The sequence below is a fragment of the Scyliorhinus torazame genome, chromosome 9 (assembly GCF_047496885.1).
Source record: "Scyliorhinus torazame isolate Kashiwa2021f chromosome 9, sScyTor2.1, whole genome shotgun sequence".
Classification (NCBI taxonomy): Eukaryota; Metazoa; Chordata; class Chondrichthyes; order Carcharhiniformes; family Scyliorhinidae; genus Scyliorhinus; species Scyliorhinus torazame.
This window is the reverse complement of record NC_092715.1, coordinates 93,019,445-93,041,360: the sequence shown is the minus strand read 5'-3', so window position 1 is coordinate 93,041,360 and position 21,916 is coordinate 93,019,445.

Below are 21,916 nucleotides of genomic sequence, written 5' to 3'. Positions count from 1 at the left end.
GGCCAGCTAGTGGTGAGGGAGTGTCAAGGAGGGCACTGTCTGGCAGGTCGGATCCGCGCATGACCGGCACCATGCTGTACGGCGCGATTGCTACAGGTGGACGGTGTGCGCGTGCGCGGCCATGGACCTGGAAATTCTCCGCCCGTTTATTTCATGGAGGCCGGGTGTTTTACGTGGCATGGCTGCCCCTATTGCGCCACACCGACCGCGATTCTCCGATCCGGCCTGGAGTCAGAGAAACCCGCCCATGGGCTGAGCGGTAGGGAATCCGGCGTGACGGCTGCTCACTGCGTCCAGTGCTGCCATACTTGGCCAGGATCCATGCCACTAGCCGGGGGGGCTTTTGCGAGGGCTGGAAGAACTGGGTAGGGGTTGGCCAGGGGCTGGCCGTGAGGTCGCAGATCGCGTGTTGGGTCCGCTCACGGCTGGCGCCATGTTGTACGGCGTGACCACTGCAGGTTGTCGCTGTGCGCATGTTCGGCCAGGGACCTGGCCATTTTCAGGCCGTTTTTGGCGTGGCAGCCGGGAATTTCACCCTGCGCCGCTTCTAGCCCCTCACCAGTCCCAGATCAGTGAGGGTTCAGCGCTGATATTGGCTTCGTAAAACGCCCGCAAATTCTCCATTTCAGCCAGCACTTAGTCGCTGAAACGGAGAATCCAGCCCATGGTCTCCCAAAAGGAGAATCCCGCCCAATGTTTTCAAACTAGCACAAAAGATGGCAACAAATCAAGTTGGTCTGAACACAAAAATTCTGTGATTCTGTTGGATTCGCCGAAAGCAGAGACATCGCAAAAAATAAACCAACACAATCGGGCGGAATCTCCTAGCTAACAGTCCTGAGCAGTTAGTCAACCATGGACTGGATTCTCCGGCCAGCCAGCCACGTGCTTCTCAGCACGCTCCTTTCAATGGTGGCGGGGTTCTATCTTCCTGCCACTTGTCAATCGGATTACCCATTGAAGTCAGCCCACCCTAGCGGCAAATGCACGGGCGGGGGAGGGTGCGCTGCCGGCGACAACAGAGAATCCCAACGGCCGGAGAATCCCGGCATACATATTAAAAATATAAGAAAATAAATCTGTTTTTCCAATTTGTGTGGCAGTATTTAATCATTTTTGAATATAGAGCAGCCAAGTGAGGTGCGACCAGCTGATTGACAACTGCTCCAGTCCATTTCCAACCAACATTTCCTCATCTCTCAATAGTCTGGTACCTTTGGTCATCTAGCAATATGTTGCAAGATGAAAACACTGGGGCTGAATTCTCTGCCGGCGGGATGATCTGTTTTGCCGGCAGCCTGGGGGTTTCACGACGGCATGGGGCTGCTCTATAATGGGAAATCCCATTGACCAGCCGGCATAATTGAGCATCCCGCCGGCATGCTGAACCAGAAATTTGGCGCGGCGGGACGGGGAAACCAGCCCGTTTCCTCAAAAGTCACAGTTGGGATTCTCCCTTCCGGGGACTGAGTCCCCACGCCGGCGGGAAAACCGGCGCCAACAACTCTGGCGTCAATGGGCCCCCAAGGCGAGGAATTCTGACCTGTCTCGGGGGCTAGGTGGACCCGGAGGGGTTGGCGCCGCTCCAGCAGGCGCTGAAGGGACTGCACAAGTTTGTGCATGTGCGGGGGGTTCTCTTCTCCACGCCGGCCATGGCGGAGCCCTACAGGGGCCCGGCGCGGAAGGAAGAGGTGCCCCCACGGAACAGGCTCACCCGCAAATCGGTAGGCCCTGATCGCGGGCCAGGCCACCGTGGGGGCCCCCACCGGGGTCGGTTCCCCCCAAGCCCACCGAGGACCGCCCACGCCGACTTACCTGCCAGATCGCGCCATGTGGGACCATGCGTAATCCACGTCGGCGGGACTGGCCAAAAATGGATGGCTGCTCAAACCATCGGGGCCCTGAGAATTGCCGGAGGGGGCGTTGCCAACGGCCCCCGACCGGCGTGGCGTGAATCCCGCCCCCGCCCGAAAAACGGCGCCGGAGAATACGGCAGCCAGCGGCGGGGCGGGATTCGCGCCGCCCCCCAGGGATTCTCCAACCGGGCGGGGGAGTCGGAGAATTCCGCCCCATGTGTTTTCTTCTTGGTTCAGTTATTTTTGTGAAGTGAAGCTGCAATGTTTATTCCTCCTGAGCGGCAAAGGGTGCTCCTATACACACACCACACAAGTTCTTAATATTTGAAGAGGTTGTTCAAATATTACTTATCATGAAATATACACGGTAGATTAGTTCCATGGCTTGACAGTTTTAATCACCACGATTACAGTAGTTTTTACTGTCTCCCTTACTTTTACCATGAGTACAATTTTTGGTCTGTTAATTTAATATACAAATTGATTAATGTTTAAGCAGAAAAGCTGCACTAGGTTTGCATACATAGACAGAATCAGGGCAGGAATCTCAGATAATGGTGTTAATTAAAAAGATTTTGTGAAAGCAGTTAATACAAAGATTACTTTGGAAATAATAAATGTTAAAGAGCAAATAAATCTGACATTTTAAGTGAACTGAAAAAAGGCGGACAGAATTCTCCGTCCCGCCACATCCGTTATTTGGTGCGGCGCACCGCCGCCGGCAGCGGCATTCTCCGTCGCAGCAACCGGCCAATGGGGTTTCCTATCGTGGGCACCCCCAAGGCGTCTGGAAATCCGCGGGCATGAGTGCGGTGCCAGCGAAACGGAGGATCCTGCCAATGGAGAATCCAGCATTCCTTTGAAACATTATGCAAATTAAAACAATTGTTTTCTGAGGTTACGTGCACGATTAATTTGTACTGTTTCAAAATGTCGGAAGGACAAAAATCAGCTATTGCAATGAGAAAAATGTGAGGTGGTTTTATCTATTTGATTCACTCTTTCATTCAAAAGCAGAATTCTCACTGTACAATGGCAGGACACTGACATCTGCTTACCTCCTGATCTCAAGTCCTTTGATGCCACCTGGTGTATATATAAAATGTTGCAGTCTTCATGTTGTAGCTGCCTCATGCTCTATTGTTTATTTTTTAAACTTTAAGAGTACTACGTTGGTAAATCAAAATTATGAAGGAGGAAAAAAAAATCACTTGCAAAATTTAAACTAAATTCCGTGATAATCATTGATTAATCTCATAAAACATTAAATTTGAGTTAATCTCATTGTTGTGAGCATTAATTGTTGAAAGGCATTTTAATATTACTTCATAACGCTTAGCTTTGCAATCCAAGGTGGATTTCAATAGTTTTTATTGCAAAATTATCATACTGTTTAAAAAGAATAAAACTGAAACAGTGTACTGAGACATGACTGTAAGACAATAACCTTGTCATATGCAGTAATGTACAGAATTGTCACTGTCAGTCCAAGGGAGTTAAAAAGGACTGTCATTAGGCTGACAGTACTCAACGTATCATCCTTAACTGACTGTTTAAATTATAACAACCCCACCTTCTGTCAGTGCCTGCATTCAACCATCAAGACAACTAACCTGTCTGCTAAAATCACATTTTGCTTCACCAATATTCCTTATTTCATAGGTAGAGGCCATTTTCCTTTGTTTATTAATCATGCTGAAGCATGTACTACAAATGTTACTGTACTAGCTAAATATTACACGTGACATCGACTTCATGAGAAATGCTTACTAGTGTCTTCCAGCAATCAACAGTTTAATTCTTATTGTTTAAATTAACAATGATTTTCAACTTTGTTTCAGTGCTGCAGTTTTCTTTCAGACCCCATATGGTTCAGTATAATGGACATCCTAAGAGGCTTCTGATGCTGCTGAGACCCAGGATGCCCTTTGCACGATCTTAAGGTGTTCTTCTACGAGTATTTCTAATATGGCAGCTCTCCATTATCCATTTTCGTCACTCCCAACCTTCCCTTCCCAACCACATCATTCTTTCACAGCCTTTCAAATATTCAGCTACCTCACATTATTTTCTATTAAATTGGTGACACGAAAGGCAATTTACATATTAAAAAAACTAATATTAACTCCTAAATATGACTTAAGTAAAAAGAAACATTAAACATAGTGAATCATTCAAAGCTTTCTGTATGTACACATGTGCATATAGCCTCCCTTCCACAAGGGAACAAGCTGATATTCAAGCACAGGCTGGACATTTTTCTGAAATGACCAAAGAAAAAAATCCGAGCAAACAAAATAAATAATCACTGCATTTTAGTGGTGTCCAGTGCAAACAATAGAGTTCATGCAGTAACATTATTATTTCCCTTTATCGAGTAATTCAAATAAAGCAAATGAAAAGAAAATGTTTTTAAATTAGCCTTGCTGGATAAAAGCTCTAAGGAACAAAGTCCAAGATCTGTGTCCCTAGTCAAGCAAAAGCTTCACTACTGTTAACTGTTAATTCCTGGTGAACATTTACGAGCACACGCCTGACTGATTGATTTTCACCAGTCAAATTCCGGAAGTGACAAGCTATGCAAGAACACTCTTTATTTGTTCCATTAGCGATCTAAGAGAGATTATTTTAACAGGAGGAGTGGACCAGTGTTCAAACTGGAAATTATGGCACAGGTATATGATTACCTCCCCATGCCTATACACTGGCTTAGCTATAGAGTCTATATTTAGCCTGCTAAAATACTGTGGACTTTCCCTTTATTTTAAAGAATTCCAAAGTTATAAAAAGACTTACAGGTGGAATTAGATTGGTATTAACAATGTGCTTTGATTGGGAAATTATTGAAATATTGAATGTAAAACACATTCGTTAAAATGTTATTATTGATAGATGTAGAATAAATAAAGGGAGCAAAATTGTGCAAAAAGGGCCTACAGATGCAAATAGGGCACAGAGAACATGCGGATTGTAAGAAATTAGTTCTGAGTATTCAAGATAAGCAGCAGGCACTATAGAATAGATACACTATACTCCACTTGCACTGTCAGATCACCCAATGAAGGCTTGCAAATTTAGGCTATCTACCTGACTGGCGGCAGTCCTCAGGTCAGTTACAACAATAAGAGAGGACAGCAGGAGTGGGTCCAATCATGGCTGGCAGCAGTGGTTTTAAATATTCCTCCTCCTCCTAGCTCCACAGAAATTTCAAAAGCTCTTTTACTTACTAGCTGCTGGCTAGGTCAGATCAACATCCAAACATCTTGTAAGGGTTTATAAACTGGCCAATAGAAAGGAAAATTGGGAAGGCTGCATAATGGTGGGCCAATCTACTGCACCCACTATTCACACCCGCCAATGCGGAATCATACCACCATTATATAGTATTTTAAGCAAATGCACATTACTATCTCACATCTAAAACCTAAATTTCTTAACTATAATATTGCATGAACGAGACATTTGAGTGAAATTTCAAGATTTCCAGCGCGACTGGTATGTTGAGATTCTTTAATGTTTTTATCAAGAAGCCTGTTTCTAAATGTTCCATTTGCTGCTATGGTTGGTGGTCTTTGCCTCTGACTTCTATATGAACAGCCTAAATGCCACTATGAACAGGAGGTGGGCTTGTAATATGTTAAAATGAGCAACCTAAGCTTTCCCGCCCCACTCCCAGGGAGGAATTATTGTAAAGCATTCCACGAAGCAGGCAGACAAGTAAAACATGCTAAAAGGCACACCAGCTGTGACATGGGAACTTCACCCCATAATATTAATGAATAGCATTGTTAAAAATCTATAGTTTCCACAAATTTCTGAATCTTTGCCTTGAACCCTTTGGAGACTTGTGTATGAAGTAAAATTCATACACAAAATAAACAGGATAGAGTTAAAAGTAACAAATTCACTGAAAGAATACCATGAATTCTAAAATGCTTAGTAATAGTGTATCTATTCTATAATCCTACTTCATAATGTTGAATATTAGTAGATAAATTATCCATTTTGATTGCCTTGCCCTCAGGGATTAATTCCCAACAGGGTCACATAGTCTAAGAACCCTATTTGAATTTGAAAGCTCTACCACAAGAGATCTATCTACTAATGGTTATAATGCAGTCCCCAGCAGGTTCAATGCTAGAATAAGGGGCAGCGAGCTGATTAATGCACTGTTGTTCTCTCTCATGCTTTAACTAGGTCTCTGATTCCATTCCGACACAGAATCCCTTGAAGATTGTATTGCAAGCAAACTAGGACTTTACATGGGGAAAGCATTATGAATTAATGATTATCAAAGATAATGCACTTTGAAAGCAGCAAAGGAAATGTATTTGAGCAATGTTTGAAATAGTAATGTTAATTTTCACACATCAGATAGTAACTGACTGGGAGCAAAGGCTAGAATGAGCTCAGCCAAAATTCTTTCAGTGATTATAATGAGAGTAACTAAAAAACAAGCTTTATTACATGAGCCATAAAGTAATGCTGATGACATTACCTTTGTCGTCCATTTTAATGGCTGAGATAACCTATTAAAAAATAAATTGGTTAATGCCTTGGACAAAATACTATTGCATCCAGATTAAGGGCAGAATGCTGCATTCCCTGCTTCTACGTTCGGGCATCCCGATCAGGTGGAGAATCCTGAATCAGCCCAAAACCGGTGTAGGCACCGGGCACCAGACCTGTCTCCGGTCCAGCCACACACCCCCACCCACCCCACCCACTGGAAAAGAGCTCATATGCATTAATTTGAATGTGGTTAACGGGCTGGAAGGCCAACGGCGCGATTCATAGGATTTGAGTTAAAGTCCACTGAAAGGCGCTCTTACGGGGTGCTTCTTGGCGTTTGCAGCACTTGGACTGGTTTTTTTTGCCTCGGTGAGGAACTCACCATCAAGGTCACTCTTTAAGTCATTTCCTGAACTCGCCAGTTCAGGAAGACTATTCGTGGATCGGGGAGCCATTTGTAAAGGCCCCAGGCCACTCTTTCTTCACCCAACTTACCTCTTCCGGGGTTCTTGATCCCCCCTCACCCCACTTCTAATAGGCAAGGTCCCCCAGGCCTAATGCCTGGCATGGACAACCTGCCACCTAAACATCTTGGCATTGCACCTCTGCCAGGCTGGCAGTGACAAGGTACTAGGCTGGTAGTGGCAAGATGCACAGATGCTGGGGGAGTGCTATTCTAACCAGTCCCCGACCACCCAGGGGCCTCAACTCCCCAGCGAACCGCCCCCCCCCCCCCCGAGGTGCCATCATGATTGGTTCACTTGTGAACCAGTACCAAAGGCCGCTCTGTTGAACTGTCACTGGCAAGGCGGGTGTATCCCAGGCCCCGGGTGAAATGGGCTCATTTAAATATGCATGCCTGGATTTTGCCCAGCAAGAGCGAGATCCAGAACGCGACACCTCGCGAGATCGAATGGCCTCCACCCCACACCAAGTTTGGTGCGATGAAGCTGCTGAATCACGCCCCAAATACCCATCCCCCGTTGTGCTCCAATCCCGACAGCGGAAACTCTACTGTGCTGGCTTCAGTGCAAATATTAACAGGTGCTGTTCAGATGTGATGGACCCTCAGGGAGGTCAAAGAGGCAAATCCATTGCTCATGTGACCCTCTGCCACTACCAGGCTACAGAGAGTGGGTTCACCAAGGGTTCTGAGGTAGGGTGGGCTTGGATTGTGGAGAAGGGGTTGACCCTGGGACCCACCCCTGGGATGGGAGTCCCGTGAGAGGACGGTGCCTTGCAGCAATAGGCAACCTGAAGATCAGCCTTGGCATTATGATCTCAGGCAGTCCTCTGCCCTAAATTATCATCCTTGCCTGGCCTGTTGAAACTTTGGCCTCCTCAATCTGAACTGCATTGTCTGACAGCTGAGGAGCAGATCAGAGAGTTAATTGAAGATACAAACCAGGAAGATTTTCCCTTTCCTTACATCTGCTCCCTCAGTTGTACACTTTTAAAGGTGCTGCATTTTGAAGTGTCTGAGCCTTCCTAGAAAGACCGAAAAATTTGAAAAGCCTTGAAATCGCTGAGACCCTTTCAAATGCTTAGAATTCATTCAATTTCACAGTGCAGTACCTTTAACTAGCCTTTGATTGATAGCTTAATGGTTTAAACACAGAAGGCTTGAAGTTTGTTTATTAATTTTTCACTTCACGCTTGAATGCATCTGAAGTACCCACCATTGATCCTAACCACAATGTTTCTCGTCAACCTTGTTCTGATTGACAGCTGCTTCCCACTTCAATAATGCTAAGTGCTTCCACTTCCTCTTTTCTAGCCACAAAAAGCATTTTTACCGGGCTGAGGCTGGGAAACGGAGTGTTCACCGCTACTCATAATTTACCATTGTCATGTGAGAGTACCTTTAAGAAATGGGTTTTTACCACTGCAGTGATGTCAGAGAGTGGGTGGAGCTGGGCTGTCTGTCAGCTTTTTACTTTTGTTTTTGAGCAGGCTGGAGGGTGTGCTTTAGTTTCGTTTTCAGAGCTGGATAGTTGCAGTCACAGCCAGAAGGTGTATGAATCTCTCTGTAATCTAAGGACTGTAAATAGATCCTGGTGATTTAAACTCAAAACAGGTTGTTTCCACTGGCGGGTGAAAGCAGGTTGTTTCCACTGGAGGGTGAAAGCAGAACTAGGGGGCATAGCCTCAAAATAAGGCGAAGTAGATTTAGGACTGAGTTTAGGAGGAACTTCTTCACCCAAAGGGTTGTGAATCTATGGAATTCCTTGCCCAGTGAAGCAGTAGAGGCTCCTTCATTAAATGTTTTTAAGATAAAGATAGATAGTTTTTTGAAGAATAAAGGGATTAAGGGTTATGGTGTTCGGGCCGGAAAGTGGAGCTGAGTCCACAAAATATCAGCCATGATCTCATTGAATGGTGGAGCAGGCTCGAGGGGCCAGATGGCCTACTCCTGCTCCTAGTTCTTATGTTCCTATATTCTAAAACGGTAGTGACTTTAACCTGATGTTTTTCTGTTTTGAAGGTTTTTAAGTCTTATGTATTTTAAAAGGACAGCTTAATCATTACTTAGTGTTGTATTCTTTGGGGGTTGTATTTGAATTAATGGTTGCTAAGATGTTCATTGTATGTTTTAAAAAGGTTAACTTGAGTTCATAGAATAAACATTGTTTTGTTTTAACAAATACTGGTCCATTTCTGCTAGTCAATCTTTAATGGTAAGAGATGAGGAGTTATGTAGTTTGGGAAGAATGTTGCCAGAAAAGGTGGTAATATGTGGATTTCAGGGTGAGAGGAGTAGTGTTCAATTATATAAGGTAAGGTTGGAAAGTCCAGTGAAGAGTGGTGAAGTGGTAGTAGGAGTAATAGAGAAACTATCTTGTCCAGGAATACAGTTTATCTTGGGTAATGATATAACTGGATCGCAGGTGGGAGTGATGCCTTCTGTAGTTGATAAGCCAGTGGAAAATCAGACAACTGAAGTGTTGAAGGACGAATATCCTGGAAATTTTCCGGATTGTGTGGTAACAAGGTCGCAAAGTCACAGGTTAAGCCAAGAGGAGAAATCAATGAGTGAAGGTGACGTTGAAGTGCAATTATCAGAAACGATTTTTGATTAGATGGTTGAAAAAGAACAGGAACAGGTGGAGGATGAGGTGGATATTTTTTGTTCAGGAAAATTGGCGGAGTTACAACAGAAAGATAGAGAAATAAAACGGATATATCAGAAAGCATATCATAGTATATCATAGAATTTACAGTGCAGAAGGAGGCCACTCGGCCCATCAAGTCTGCACCGGCTCTTGGAAAGAGCACCCTACCCAAGCCCACACCCCCACCCTATCCCCATAACCCAGTAACCCCACCTAACACCAAGAGCAATTTTGAACACTAAGGGCAATTTATCATGGCCAATCCACCTAACCTGCACATCTTTGGACTGTGGGAGGAAACCGGAGCACCTGGAGGAAACCCATGCACACACGTGGAGGATGTGCAGACTCCGCACAGAGAGTGACCCAAGCTTTTATATCCAAACTGGATTTACTTAAAGGTTACTGGCAGGTAGACTATGTTTGATCCGAAAGGGCAAAGGAGATCTCAGCTTTTGTGACTCCAGATGGTATGTACCAATTCAAAGATATGCTATTTGGTATGAAAAACGCCCCAGCCACATTTCAACAGTTAACTAACAAAGTTGTTTCAGGATTACCCAATTGTGCGGTATACATCGACGATCTGTTAATTTTCAGCCAGACATTGACAGAACATTTAAAACATCTGATGGAGTTATTCGATCGACTTCAGGAGGCGGGTCTGGTGATAAACCTAGCCAAAAGTGAATTTGGAAAAGCCCAAGTCACTTTCCTTGGCCATACAATCGGACAGGGTTGAATGGTCACACGAGATGTGAAACCGACAGTTATTGAGGAGTTTCCGAAACCCTCAAGACAAAGGGAAATAATGCGATTTCTTGGCATGAGTGGATTTGATCGAACTTTTGTGCAAAAGATTTGTAGTGTGGTTGCTCCACTGATGGACTTGCTCAAGAAACGTAACAAATTTCAATGGACAGCGGAGATTCAACACGCATTTGACTGCCTGAAAGCTGTCGTAACCGATGCTCCTGTATTGGAGAATTGCAAGGGACTCTGTGATCAGATTGAACTTAAGTATCTAACTTTAAAGAGAAATGCCGAGGCGCAGAGGAATGGATGGATCGAGCAGAGACTTTCTTGTTCAAAGAGACTGTCAATCGAGAAGGATTTCGGTTGGAGGAAGAAGAAAAAAAAAAAATGGACTATATTATTATACCTGTTTGCGTGTGTTGTTTTTTTTAAAACGACAAAGTATATTTACTGTGTGCATTTCTTAAAGAATGGTGAAAAGGTGAAAAATGAAACTATCCTGAAATTGATGGTTTATTTATTTTTCTTGGGGGGAGGTGTCATGTGAGAGTACCTTTAAGAAATGGGTGTTTATAAATGGGGGTGTATAAATATCTGTGGTGAGAGTACCTTTAAGAAATGGGTGTTTACAACTGCAGTGATGTCAGAGAGTGAGTGGAGCTGGGCTGTCTGTCAGCTTTTTAGTTTCGTTTTTGTGCAGGAAGCAGGGTGTGTTTTTGTTTCGTTTTCAGAGCTGGATAGCTGCAGTCACAGCCAGAAGGTGTATAAATCTCTCTCTGTAATCTAAGGACTGTAAATCGATCCTGGTGATTTAAATTCATAACAGTAGTGACTTTAACTGGATGTGTTTCTGTTTTGAAGGTTTTTAAAAGTTTTATGGATGTTAAAAGGACAGCTTAATCATTACTTAGTGTTGCATTCTTTGGGGGTTGTATTTGAATTAATGGTTGCTAAGATGTTCACTGTTTTAAAAAGGTTCACTTGAGTTCATAGAATAAACATTGTTTTGCTTTCAAAAATATGTTTCCATTTCTGCTGTACCACACCTGTAGAGTGGGCCGTGTGCGCCCCATACCACAATCTATTAAAAGTTGTGGGTCAGGGGAACTCCATGATACACTTTGGGGTTCTCAAATCCCTGGCCCATGACACCACAGCAAAGGTATGTTGACACAACCTCGATGATACTCCAAGCATCAATGGGACACAGTCCCAATTCTCCGCTGGAGGGAGCACTTAGGGTTGGATTCTCCATCAGTGTTTGACCAAATCACTGCAGCGGGACCGGAGAATTCCCTGCCCTGAACAGATGGAGAATTGAACCCGTTGTGGATAGAAAGTCATAAATTCCATAAAACGTACCATTGAAGAGAAAATGTTTATCTCCAAAATGTATTTTTATGTCGGGGTAGCAACTCGTCAAAGTGTGCCTATTATTTTGCCATGTAGAAATAAAACAGCAACAATTCTGCATGACTATGTTTGATCCAGAAAAGAATTGATCCTGGTTATGGATCTGTCATATGATAACAAATCAATAGGTGACAATTTATTCAACTTTCCCAGGTTAATTACCAGAAATAAATCATGATTTTTGCTAATTAATTTGACATACCTTTCACTCATGATGAAGAAGGGGAAATGGCAAGCAAATATAATCAGACATGGACACAAATGTTCAGCTGTTCAAATATATTGGCCCAGACTTTCTGCTTTTGCGGAATCAAGGTGCATTCCCAGGGGATAGGATTTCCACCTACCGTACAGATGCTCTTTTATACCTGACTGATCTTCTGGCCTTGGAGTTTTTTACATATTCTTAATGGACCAAGGATGCTTGGGGTCGAGGTACACAGCAGTATGTCACAAAGAGAGGGTGCAGAATAACATTAAACTGCAGCCTCTAAGCTGCCAGTAAAACATTTTGATAAAACATTTCAATTTTAGCGCTCTGGCTTGTTCAATTAATTTCTCCGCAATCGATTGCAATTTCCGAATTTAAAGAGTGAAAAGCAGACTCCCTCTGCCACCACAGCAACAGTGCATGAGCAGACATCTCTGTGTTCCCTGGGCTTAGATCTTGATCAAGTTGTTACGATGAAAAAAAATTCCACATTCCGTATGTGTGAAATAACTTTTTTTGTTGCAATCGCTGTATAATACATAACAGGGCATAATTTCTGGTAATAAGAATAGTGGTGGAAGAAACGGAATAGATGACAAGAGATTGGAGCAGATCCATAAAGCAAGATCAGCGGAATCTTAATGCTAGTTGTGATTTTCCAGTTGGCCTCTAAAGTAGCTTAAAGTGGTCTTTACTGAAATGAGCCATGGTAAATGCACATTACATGCATTGAAATGAGGCTAGCAAGATTTTCCATCCATATAGAATAGAAACAGGCTGTGAACTCCTTTCACTATCTGAAGTGGGCTTAAGGGAAGCTCCATGAGTGATGAAACTTTTAAATGAGGCTCTTCAGGTTTTTTTTCAAGTTCTGCAGTTTGCTTTAAGTGCAGGGTTCTGTTATTAATTGTTGCTGACATTTTTATGAGAAAAAAATTGTCATCAATACTGCGATATAAGTATGGCACAGTTGACAGTTGTGTATTGAATGTGTTCACATTTGTAATATTAGTATGCAGGCTATGAAATGAAGAAGTGATAAATGTGCAACTGGTTGACATACATACTTGCATCATCCACTTGGTGAAAGATAGTGCTGTATAAACATACCTTTGCAGTTTCCTGAAGATGTGCCCCGTTCTACATTTATTCCCACGTGATGCAGCCACCACAAATAACAATTCCTTGCATGTATAAAATGCACTTACGGGGTGTACAACATTGACGCCAACTGTCATCCCCTGGTAGGTAGAATATAGTATTGTTCTCTGGGGAACGCATATAGGAGCATCAAAAATGACAACTCTCCTTGTGTCCATCTAATGTACTCTATGGGTCTTTGCTGATCCATGTTAAAAACAGAAAGTGCTCGAAAAGGTCTAGCAGCCTTTATACAGGGAGAAACCGAGTTAAAATTTCGAGTCAGATATGACTCTCCTTCGGGACTTTTATTTTGTTGCTAATCCATGACTTGGCCATGAACTCAGTTTCTTACTTTCATATTTAGTTTGCTTCATGTAGATAATAGAAAGGTAGAAATTTACTTTGATAGAATCTACACCGTTTGAAAAGAGTAAAAAAAACTTTAAATGCATTGTTGGGATACTGGACCAGACCCCAATGTTTGTTAGGACACCAGATGACAACCCCAAACAATTTTCCTATTTGCAAAACTGTGAGGAATGGATACTCCACCCCAGGAGTGATGACTCTGACCAATAGGTATCTTTAATGTTAAAAGAAATTTTAATTTAAATACAGAATTAACCACATTAACATCAAATAAATAGCTTTACAATTATAAGTTAAACAGTTCTTGAATAAAAGGAAAAACTTGAACTTACTATCTACACCTGCCACAATTCCAATTAAGCAACCCAATACCGTTCAAATGCCACTTATAAAAAAACAAAACAGGTTACTTGCTTAGCTGTGTGGAGACTTTTGGAGAGAGATCCTTTCAAGAACAGACCCAATACACTTCTGTCTTATCAGACTCAAATCCTATGGCAAGCTGCTGTTCAGCTTAAAATCTCATAATAAACTCAAAACTACAGATCGACCTGGCTCCTCCCATTAATTACATCATTTATATCCCACTAGGTTCCATGACCTGCTTAGTTAGGACTAAATACAATCCCTCAAAAATTATCAATACTCCAGGGAACCATCCAAAATACAAACAATGTTCCATTAGCCCTTTATCTGTAAACAAGTAAATGCTGGAATGAATGATTACCTCACCTTTTCTGACTCTTTAATTTAAGCTTTAGCAGACAGACTGTCTTTTTTAAATTTTTATCCAGAGTTTTTAATAACATTACTGCCACAGAATACAAAATATAATATATAAAAATTACGATATTTATCATAGAATTCTGTTAAATTTTAACAACATTTCCCTAACAGAAACACAGAAAATAGGAGCAGGAGGCCATTCGGCCCTTCAAGCTTGCTCCGCCATTCATTCTGATCATGGTTGATCTTACAACCCAATAGCCTGATCCCACCATCCCCCTATATCCTTTGATCCCCTTCGCTCCAAGTATGGTACTATGGGCTGAGGTTACTACTGAGGTAGTATGGGCTCAGGTTAGAAACAGGAAAGGAGAGGTCACCCTGTTAGGGGTTTTCTATAGGCCTCCGAAAAGTTCCAGAGATGTAGAGGAAAGGATTGCAAAGGTGATCCTGGATAGGAGCGAAAGCAACAGGGTAGTTGTTATGGGGGACTTTAACTTTCCAAATATTGACTGGAAACGATTACTTTAGATGGGTCCGTTTTTGTCCAATGTGTGCAGGAGGGTTTCCTGACACAATATGTCGATACTGTACGAAATCTTACAACACCAGGTTAAAGTCCAACAGGTTTGTTTCGATGTCACTAGCTTTCGGAGCGCTGCTCCTTCCTCAGGTGAATTAAGAGGTATGTTCCAGAAACATATATATAGACAAATTCAAAGATGCCAGACAATGCTTGGAATGCGACCATTAGCAGGTGATTAAATCTTTACAGATCCAGAGATGGGGTAACCCCAGGTTAAAGAGGTGTGAATTGTGTCAAGCCAGGACAGTTGGTAGGATTTCGCAGGCCAGATGGTGGGGATGAATGTAATGCGACATGAATCCCAGGTCCCAGTTGAGGCCGTACTCATGTGTGCGGAACTTGGCTATACGTTTCTGCTCGGCGATTCTGCGTTGTCGCGCGTCCTGAAGGCCGCCTTGGAGAACGCTTACCCGGAGATCAGAGGCTGAATGCCTTTGACTGCTGAAGTGTTCCCCGACTGGAGGGAACATTCCTGCCAAGGGAATATGTAGATAGGCCAACGAGAGGCGAGGCCATATTGAATTTGGTACTGGGTAATGAACCAGGGCAGGTGTTAGATTTGGAGGTAGGTGAGCACTTTGGTGATAGTGACCACAATTCGATTATGTTTACTTTAGTGATGGAAAGGGATAGGTATATACCGACGCAAGAGTTATATCTGGGGGAAAGGCAATTATGATGCGATGAGGTAAGACTTAGGATGCATCGGATGGAGAGGAAAACTGCAGGGGATGGGCACAATGGAAATGTGGAGCTTGTTCAAGGAACAGCTACTGCGTGTCCTTGATAAGTATGTACCTGTCAGGCAGGGAGGAAGTGGTCGAGTGAGGGAACTGTGGTTTACTAAAGCAGTCAAAACACTTGTCAAGAGGAAGAAGGAGGCTTATGTAAAGATGAGACATGAAGGTTCAGTTAGGGCGCTCGAGAGTTACAAGTTAGCTAGGAAGGACCTAAAGAGGGAGCTAAGGAGAGCCAGGAGGGGACATGAGAAGTCTTTGGGAGGTAGGATCAAGGATAACCCTAAAGCTTTCTATAGATATGTCAGGAATAAAAGAATGGCTAGGTAAGAGTAGGGCCAGTCAAGGACAGTCGTGGGAAGTTGTGCATGGAGTCCGAGGAGATAAGAGAGGTGCTAAATGAATATTTTTTGTCAGTATTCACACAAGAAAAAGACAATGTTGTCGAGGAGAATACTGAGATACAGGCTACTAGACTAGAAGGACTTGAGGTTCATAAGGAGGAGGTGTTAGCAATTCTGGAAAGTGTGAAAATAGATAAGTCCCCTGGGCCGGATGGGATTTATCCTAGGATTCTCTGGGATGCTAGGGAGGAGATTGCTGAGCCTTTGGCTTTGATCTTTAAGTCATCTTTGTCTACAGGAATAGTGCCAGAAGACTGGAGGATAGCAAATGTTGTCCCCTTGTTCAAGAAGGGGAGTAGAGACAACCCCGGTAACTATAGACCAGTGAGCCTTACTTCTGTTGTGGGCAAAGTTTTGGAAAGGTTTATAAGAGATAGGATGTATAATCATCTGGAAAGGAATAATTTGATTAGAGATAGTCAACACGGTTTTGTGAAGGGTAGGTCATGCCTCACAAATATTATTGAGTTCTTTGAGAAGGTGACCAAACAGGTGGATGAGGGTAAAGCAGTTGATGTGGTGTATATGGATTTCAGTAAAGCGTTTGATAAGGTTCCCCACGGTAGGCTACTGCAGAAAATACGGAGGCACGGGATTCAGGGTGATTTAGCAGTTTGGATCAGAAATTGGCTAGCTGGAAGAAGACAAAGGGTGCTGGTTGATGGGAAATGTTCAGACTGGTGTCCAGTTACTAGTGGTGTACCACAAGGATCTGTTTTGGGGCCACTGCTGTTTGTCATTTTTATGAATGACCTGGAGGAGGGCGTAGGAGGGTGGGTGAGCAAATTTGCAGATGACTCTAAAGTCGGTGGAGTTGTGGACAGTGCGGAAGGATGTTACAAGTTACAGAGGGACATAGATAAGCTGCAGCGCTGGGCTGAGAGGTGGCAAATGGAGTTTAATGCAGAAAAGTGTGAGGTGATTCCTTTTTTAAGGAATAACAGGAAGACAGAGTACTGGGTTAATGGTAAGATTCTTGGCAGTGTGGATGAGCAGAGAGATCTCGGTGTCCATGTACATAGATCCCTGAAAGTTGCCACCCAGGTTGAGAGGGTTGTTCAGAAGGCGTACGGTGTGTTAGCTTTTATTGGTAGAGGGATTGAGTTTCGGAGCCATGAGGTCATGTTGCAGCTGTACAAAACTCTGGTGCGGCTGCATTTGGAGTATTGTGTGCAATTCTGGTCGCTGCATTATAGGAAGGATGTGGAAGCATTGGAAAGGATGCACAGGAGATTTACCAGAATGTTGCCTGACATGGAGGGAAGATCTTATGAGGGAAGGCTGAGGGACTTGAGGCTGTTTTCGTTAGAGAGAAGAAGGTTAAGAGGTGACTTAATTGAGGCATACAAGATGATTAGAAGATTAGATAGGATGGACTGTGAGAGCCTTTTTCCTCGGATGGTGATGTCTAGCACGAGGGGACATAGCTTTAAATTGAGGCGAGATAGATATAGGACAGATGTCAGAGGTAGGTTCTTTACTCAGAGAGTAGTAAGGGCGTGGAATGCCCTGCCTGCAACAGTAGTGGACTCGCCAACACTAAGGGCATTCAAATGGTCATTGGATAGACATATGGACGATAAGGGAATAGTGTAGATGGGCTTTAGAGTGGTTTCACAGGTCGGTGCAACATTGAGGGCCGAAGAGCCTGTACTGCGCTGTAATGTTCTATGTTCTATGTTCTAAGTGCCATATCTAACTGGTTCTTGAAAACATACAGGATAGGATTCTCCATTTCAGAGACTAAGGACTGGATTCACCGTTTTCAGGCTAAGTGCTGACACCAGCGTGGGAACTGTGGCATTCCTGCGACAGGTGAGAGGCTAGCATCCGTGCCGAGTAAAACTCCCGGGCGGGATTCTCCAATGATGAGGCTATGTCCCCACTCCAGCGACAAAAAGCAGGTGTTTCATTCTGGACTTGAAGAAAGTCCAGAGTGATTCTCCTACCTGAAGGGGGTTAGCAGGGCCCCAGATTACTCCACACAGTTCTGCCTGCCGATATGGAGCCTTGCATTTATGGTCGGGAGTCCGTGCATGTGCATGATGGCGGCCTTTGGCGGCCGCCCCGCGCAACATGGCGGACTCACAATGCGGAGCAGCCCCGAAAATATAGTACCCCCCAAGACGCGCTCCCCCACGGATCGGTGGCCCCTGATCGCTAGCCTGGCCGTCCCTGAGGCCCCCCCCCCCCCACCGGTGAAGGATCCCCCCCGTCCGCAGCCACCGCCGACAGTTCTCTGTCATAATATGCACCCATGCACATCATGAGGTAAAAGCAGGCAGTGACAGACACCCAGGTTAGCCAATCAACATACAGGACAGAACACGACCAATCACCAGGCAGAACACCAGAGGGGGGCTTCCAACTATAAAACACACGAGGCATCAGCACTCTGCCTCTTTCCGCTGGTGACAACTGTAGTGATAGTCAGGGCGTACAAATCATTCAACACCTTCTACACGGGGATCAGAGCTAGCCTGCTCTAGATAGTTCATGTCAGTTTACTTTGAGTAGTAGAGAGTCAACCCACAGGCAGCTGTGTGCTTCGTTACTGAAGTTCAATAAATCTTATTGAACCAACGCCTACGTTTGGTGTATGCTTGATCATTTAACTGCATCGTGTTGCAGTCTGTGTTACCCCAGGGTGAATAACACGACACTCCCGACAGGCAAAACGTGGTTAAAACCACGCTGTCAGGAACTCGGCCAGTTTTCTTCGGTGAATCGTGGGGGGGGCTTCTGTGTCTCGGCCCCCTACTCGCGTCGCATAGACTGCGCGCGCGCGATTCGCGGCGATTCTCCAGAGACCTGTTTTCAGTGTCAACGCCCATTCCCGCCCCAGGTTCTCATGATATAAACGGCCGGAGAATGGTCGGCTCTGTGGCTGCGCATGCGCAAGACGATGACCTGTAGCGGTCGCGATGACCTGTAGCGGTCGCGCAGTAAAACATGGTGCCGGCCGTGTGCGGACTCGACCTGCCAAATACTGCCTCTCTGACCACCCCCTGGCCACCCGCCACCAGTCCCCCCAGCCCTCGCGGATGCCCCCCCCCCCCCCCCCCCCCCCCCCCGGCCAGCAGCACGGCTCCCAGCCAACTGTAGCGATGCCGGACACAGTCCGTAGCCGCCACACCGGGTTCCTGACTGCTGAGACCACATGTTCCCCATGCAGTCGGGAACTCGGCCCATTCGGAGCGGAGCATCGGTGGAGGGCTTTAAGGAGAAGCACAAACGCCGTTCCAACTGGGTGTGGTACGCGACGCGATGATGCCATTTCAGAGGGTGCGGAGGATAGAAAACCTGCATCAAACCGGCCCCGCCCTCGATTTGGGCATCTGGAGGGATTCTCCGCCCAATCGCCGATTATGATATCGGCGATTCCCGTCCTAACTGATATCGCCGGAACTGAATTGGTGCCACTTCCGGAGCAATTCATGATCCGTTAATGGATTATCACGTGGAATACGATCGATTTGGGGCAGCACGGTAGCATTATGGATAGCACAATTGCTTCACAGCTCCAGGGTCCCAGGTTCGATTCCGGCTTGGGTCACTGTCTGTGCGGAGTTTCCACATCCTCCCCGTGTGTGCGTGAGTTTTCTCTGGGTGCTCCGGTTTCCTCCCACAGTCCAAAGATGTGCAGGTTAGGTGGATTGGCCATGATAAATTGCCCTTAGTGTTCAAAATTGCCCTTGGTGTTAGGTGGGGTTACTGGGTTATGGGGATAGGGTGGGGGTGTGGGCTTGGGTAGGGTGCTCTTTCCAAGAACTGGTGCAGACTCGATGGGCGAATGGCCTCCTTCTGCACTGTAAATTGTATGATAATCTATGATTCCAATAAAAAACGTTGCCCGATGCGCTGGGCTCACTTTAGAGGCTGACAAGCTGCAGTTGCATATTAGCACTCCACCCCCCCACTCATCCCAGCCAAGAAGCTGGCAGCATGGAAAGCAGCACCCCGCTTTGTGACCGCCAGTCCCAGAGAGAAGTGGCTGAGTCCCTTTGTTCCATGGTCATGAGCATTGACACCCTGATTGAGACGAGAGCAGGCCTTCAGCACTCAATCACGTCTGTGGACGTGGCATGTGCATCATTGTAGCAGTTATCCGTGCCAGTTTGTGGCCTCTGGATAGCCATCATCAGCCACGACTGCAGCGGATAGCCCATCACCCAAAACCAATCTCTCACCCATAGATGCACCTTGAAGGTATCAGGAACCGTCGAGTGTGCCAGGATGAAGACGCAGCAAATGCATGTTCATCGAATGGAACCTCTTTCAGTTCCTGAAGGCCATCCTGCCAAAGGCATCCCGTAGATCACCTCCTTCCCCCTTGGACCTGAGGCATTCAAGCGATGGTGGCGAATCCTGGTGCTCGGGCATGCTGGTGAATTTGATGTATTCTGCCAACCGAGCATATAGGGCCTCCAGTATGCTGCGGATGCACCTGTGCAGCGAGGTCTGCGAGATCCCTGACAGGTCCCCACCCGGCACCTGAAAAGAGCCCGTGGCGTAAAAGTGCAAAATGACCGTCACCTTGACAGCCACCGAGAGTGGGTGGCCTCCCCCATATGGGCGGCACGGTAGCACAGTGGTTAGCACTGTTGCTTCACAGCGCCAGGGTCCCAGGTTCAATTCCGGTCTTGGGGCACTGTCTGTGCGGAGTCTGCATGTTCTCCCCGTGTCTGCGTGGGTTTCCTCTGGGTGCTCCGGTTTCCTCCCACAAGTCCCGAAAGACGTCCTTGTTAGGTGAATTGGGCATTCTGAACTCGCCCTCAGTGTACCCGAACAGGTGCCGGAGTGTGGCGACTAGGGGATTTTCACAGTAGTATTAATATAAGCCTACTTGTGACAATAAAGTTATTATTATAACCCCACGGTTTCAGGTGCGCCATGATTTGGCAGATATGTTACACTGTCTCCCTGCTCATCCGGACTCTTCAACAACATGCCCGGTCTGGCAGGTCCTCGACTAACAGGCTCTGCCGGTACACATGAGGCCTCTTTCGGTGTCTCCATCCCACCTCCTCCTCGGCCTGTTGGGCAGCCAGCTCCCATCCTCACCGGCTGGCTCCTGTTCGTCTGAGGCAGGCTCAGCTGCTACAGGTTCCTCCCCAAGCAGCTCTGAGGTACCCTCAATAATGATGCTTCGAGATTAAACTGTAAAGAAGGCTTTATTAGGCTAATAACTATGCTACAGATTTGGACGAGAGCTGACTGCTATGCAGACCATGAGGCAGGCCTTTATGTATGGCTCCCAGATGGGCGGAGCCAGAGGCGGAGTCCCCAGGGTTCCAAGCCTGGTCTTAAAGGGGACATCACCTTACATGATGATAAGGCAGTCACCATTCATCACAAGCTCCTACTTGTACAACCTCAGTGCATCCCCCAAGGCTCCAGTGGCCAAGAAAAGTCCACCATTCCTGGTTGGACACCGATGTCCATTGACTGCAGGGGGTGAAAGGTAGTCATGTTGGCCAATGCCGTTTACTGTATGTATGCGGAGTAGAATGCATTGACGCTACTGTCGAGGCACCGGAGCATAGTATTACGTCAGGCGCATGGCGCCGGCCACGAATTCCGGCTCATGGGCGATTCTCCACCCAATCGCGTTTTGCGATTCCGGCATTGTTGGACGGAGAACCCTGCCCACAATGTTTTGGTTCAATTACTTTCTGTGGTAGCAAATTTCACAGGCCGACCACTCCCTGGATGAAGAAATTTATCCTCATAATAATAATATAATAATCTTATATTAACACTGCAATGAAGTCACTGTGAAAAGCCCCTGGTCGCCACGCTCCAGCGCCCGTTCGGGTACACAGTGGGAGAATTCAGAATGCCTAAATTATCGAACAGCACGTCTTTCGGGACTTGTGGGAGGAAAGTAGACCATCCATCTCAGTCCTAAATGGTTTACCCCATACCTTTAGATTGTGATCCTATGTCATAACTTGGGGCTAAGCAGATCATGGGACACTAATGAAACCTTAAACATTTCATGGGACACTTATGAGACTGGGAGTTTGATATTCCCAAAGGGACTATGGGAAATATGGAATCCCTCACTAAGGGGCAGGGTGCTCCCTT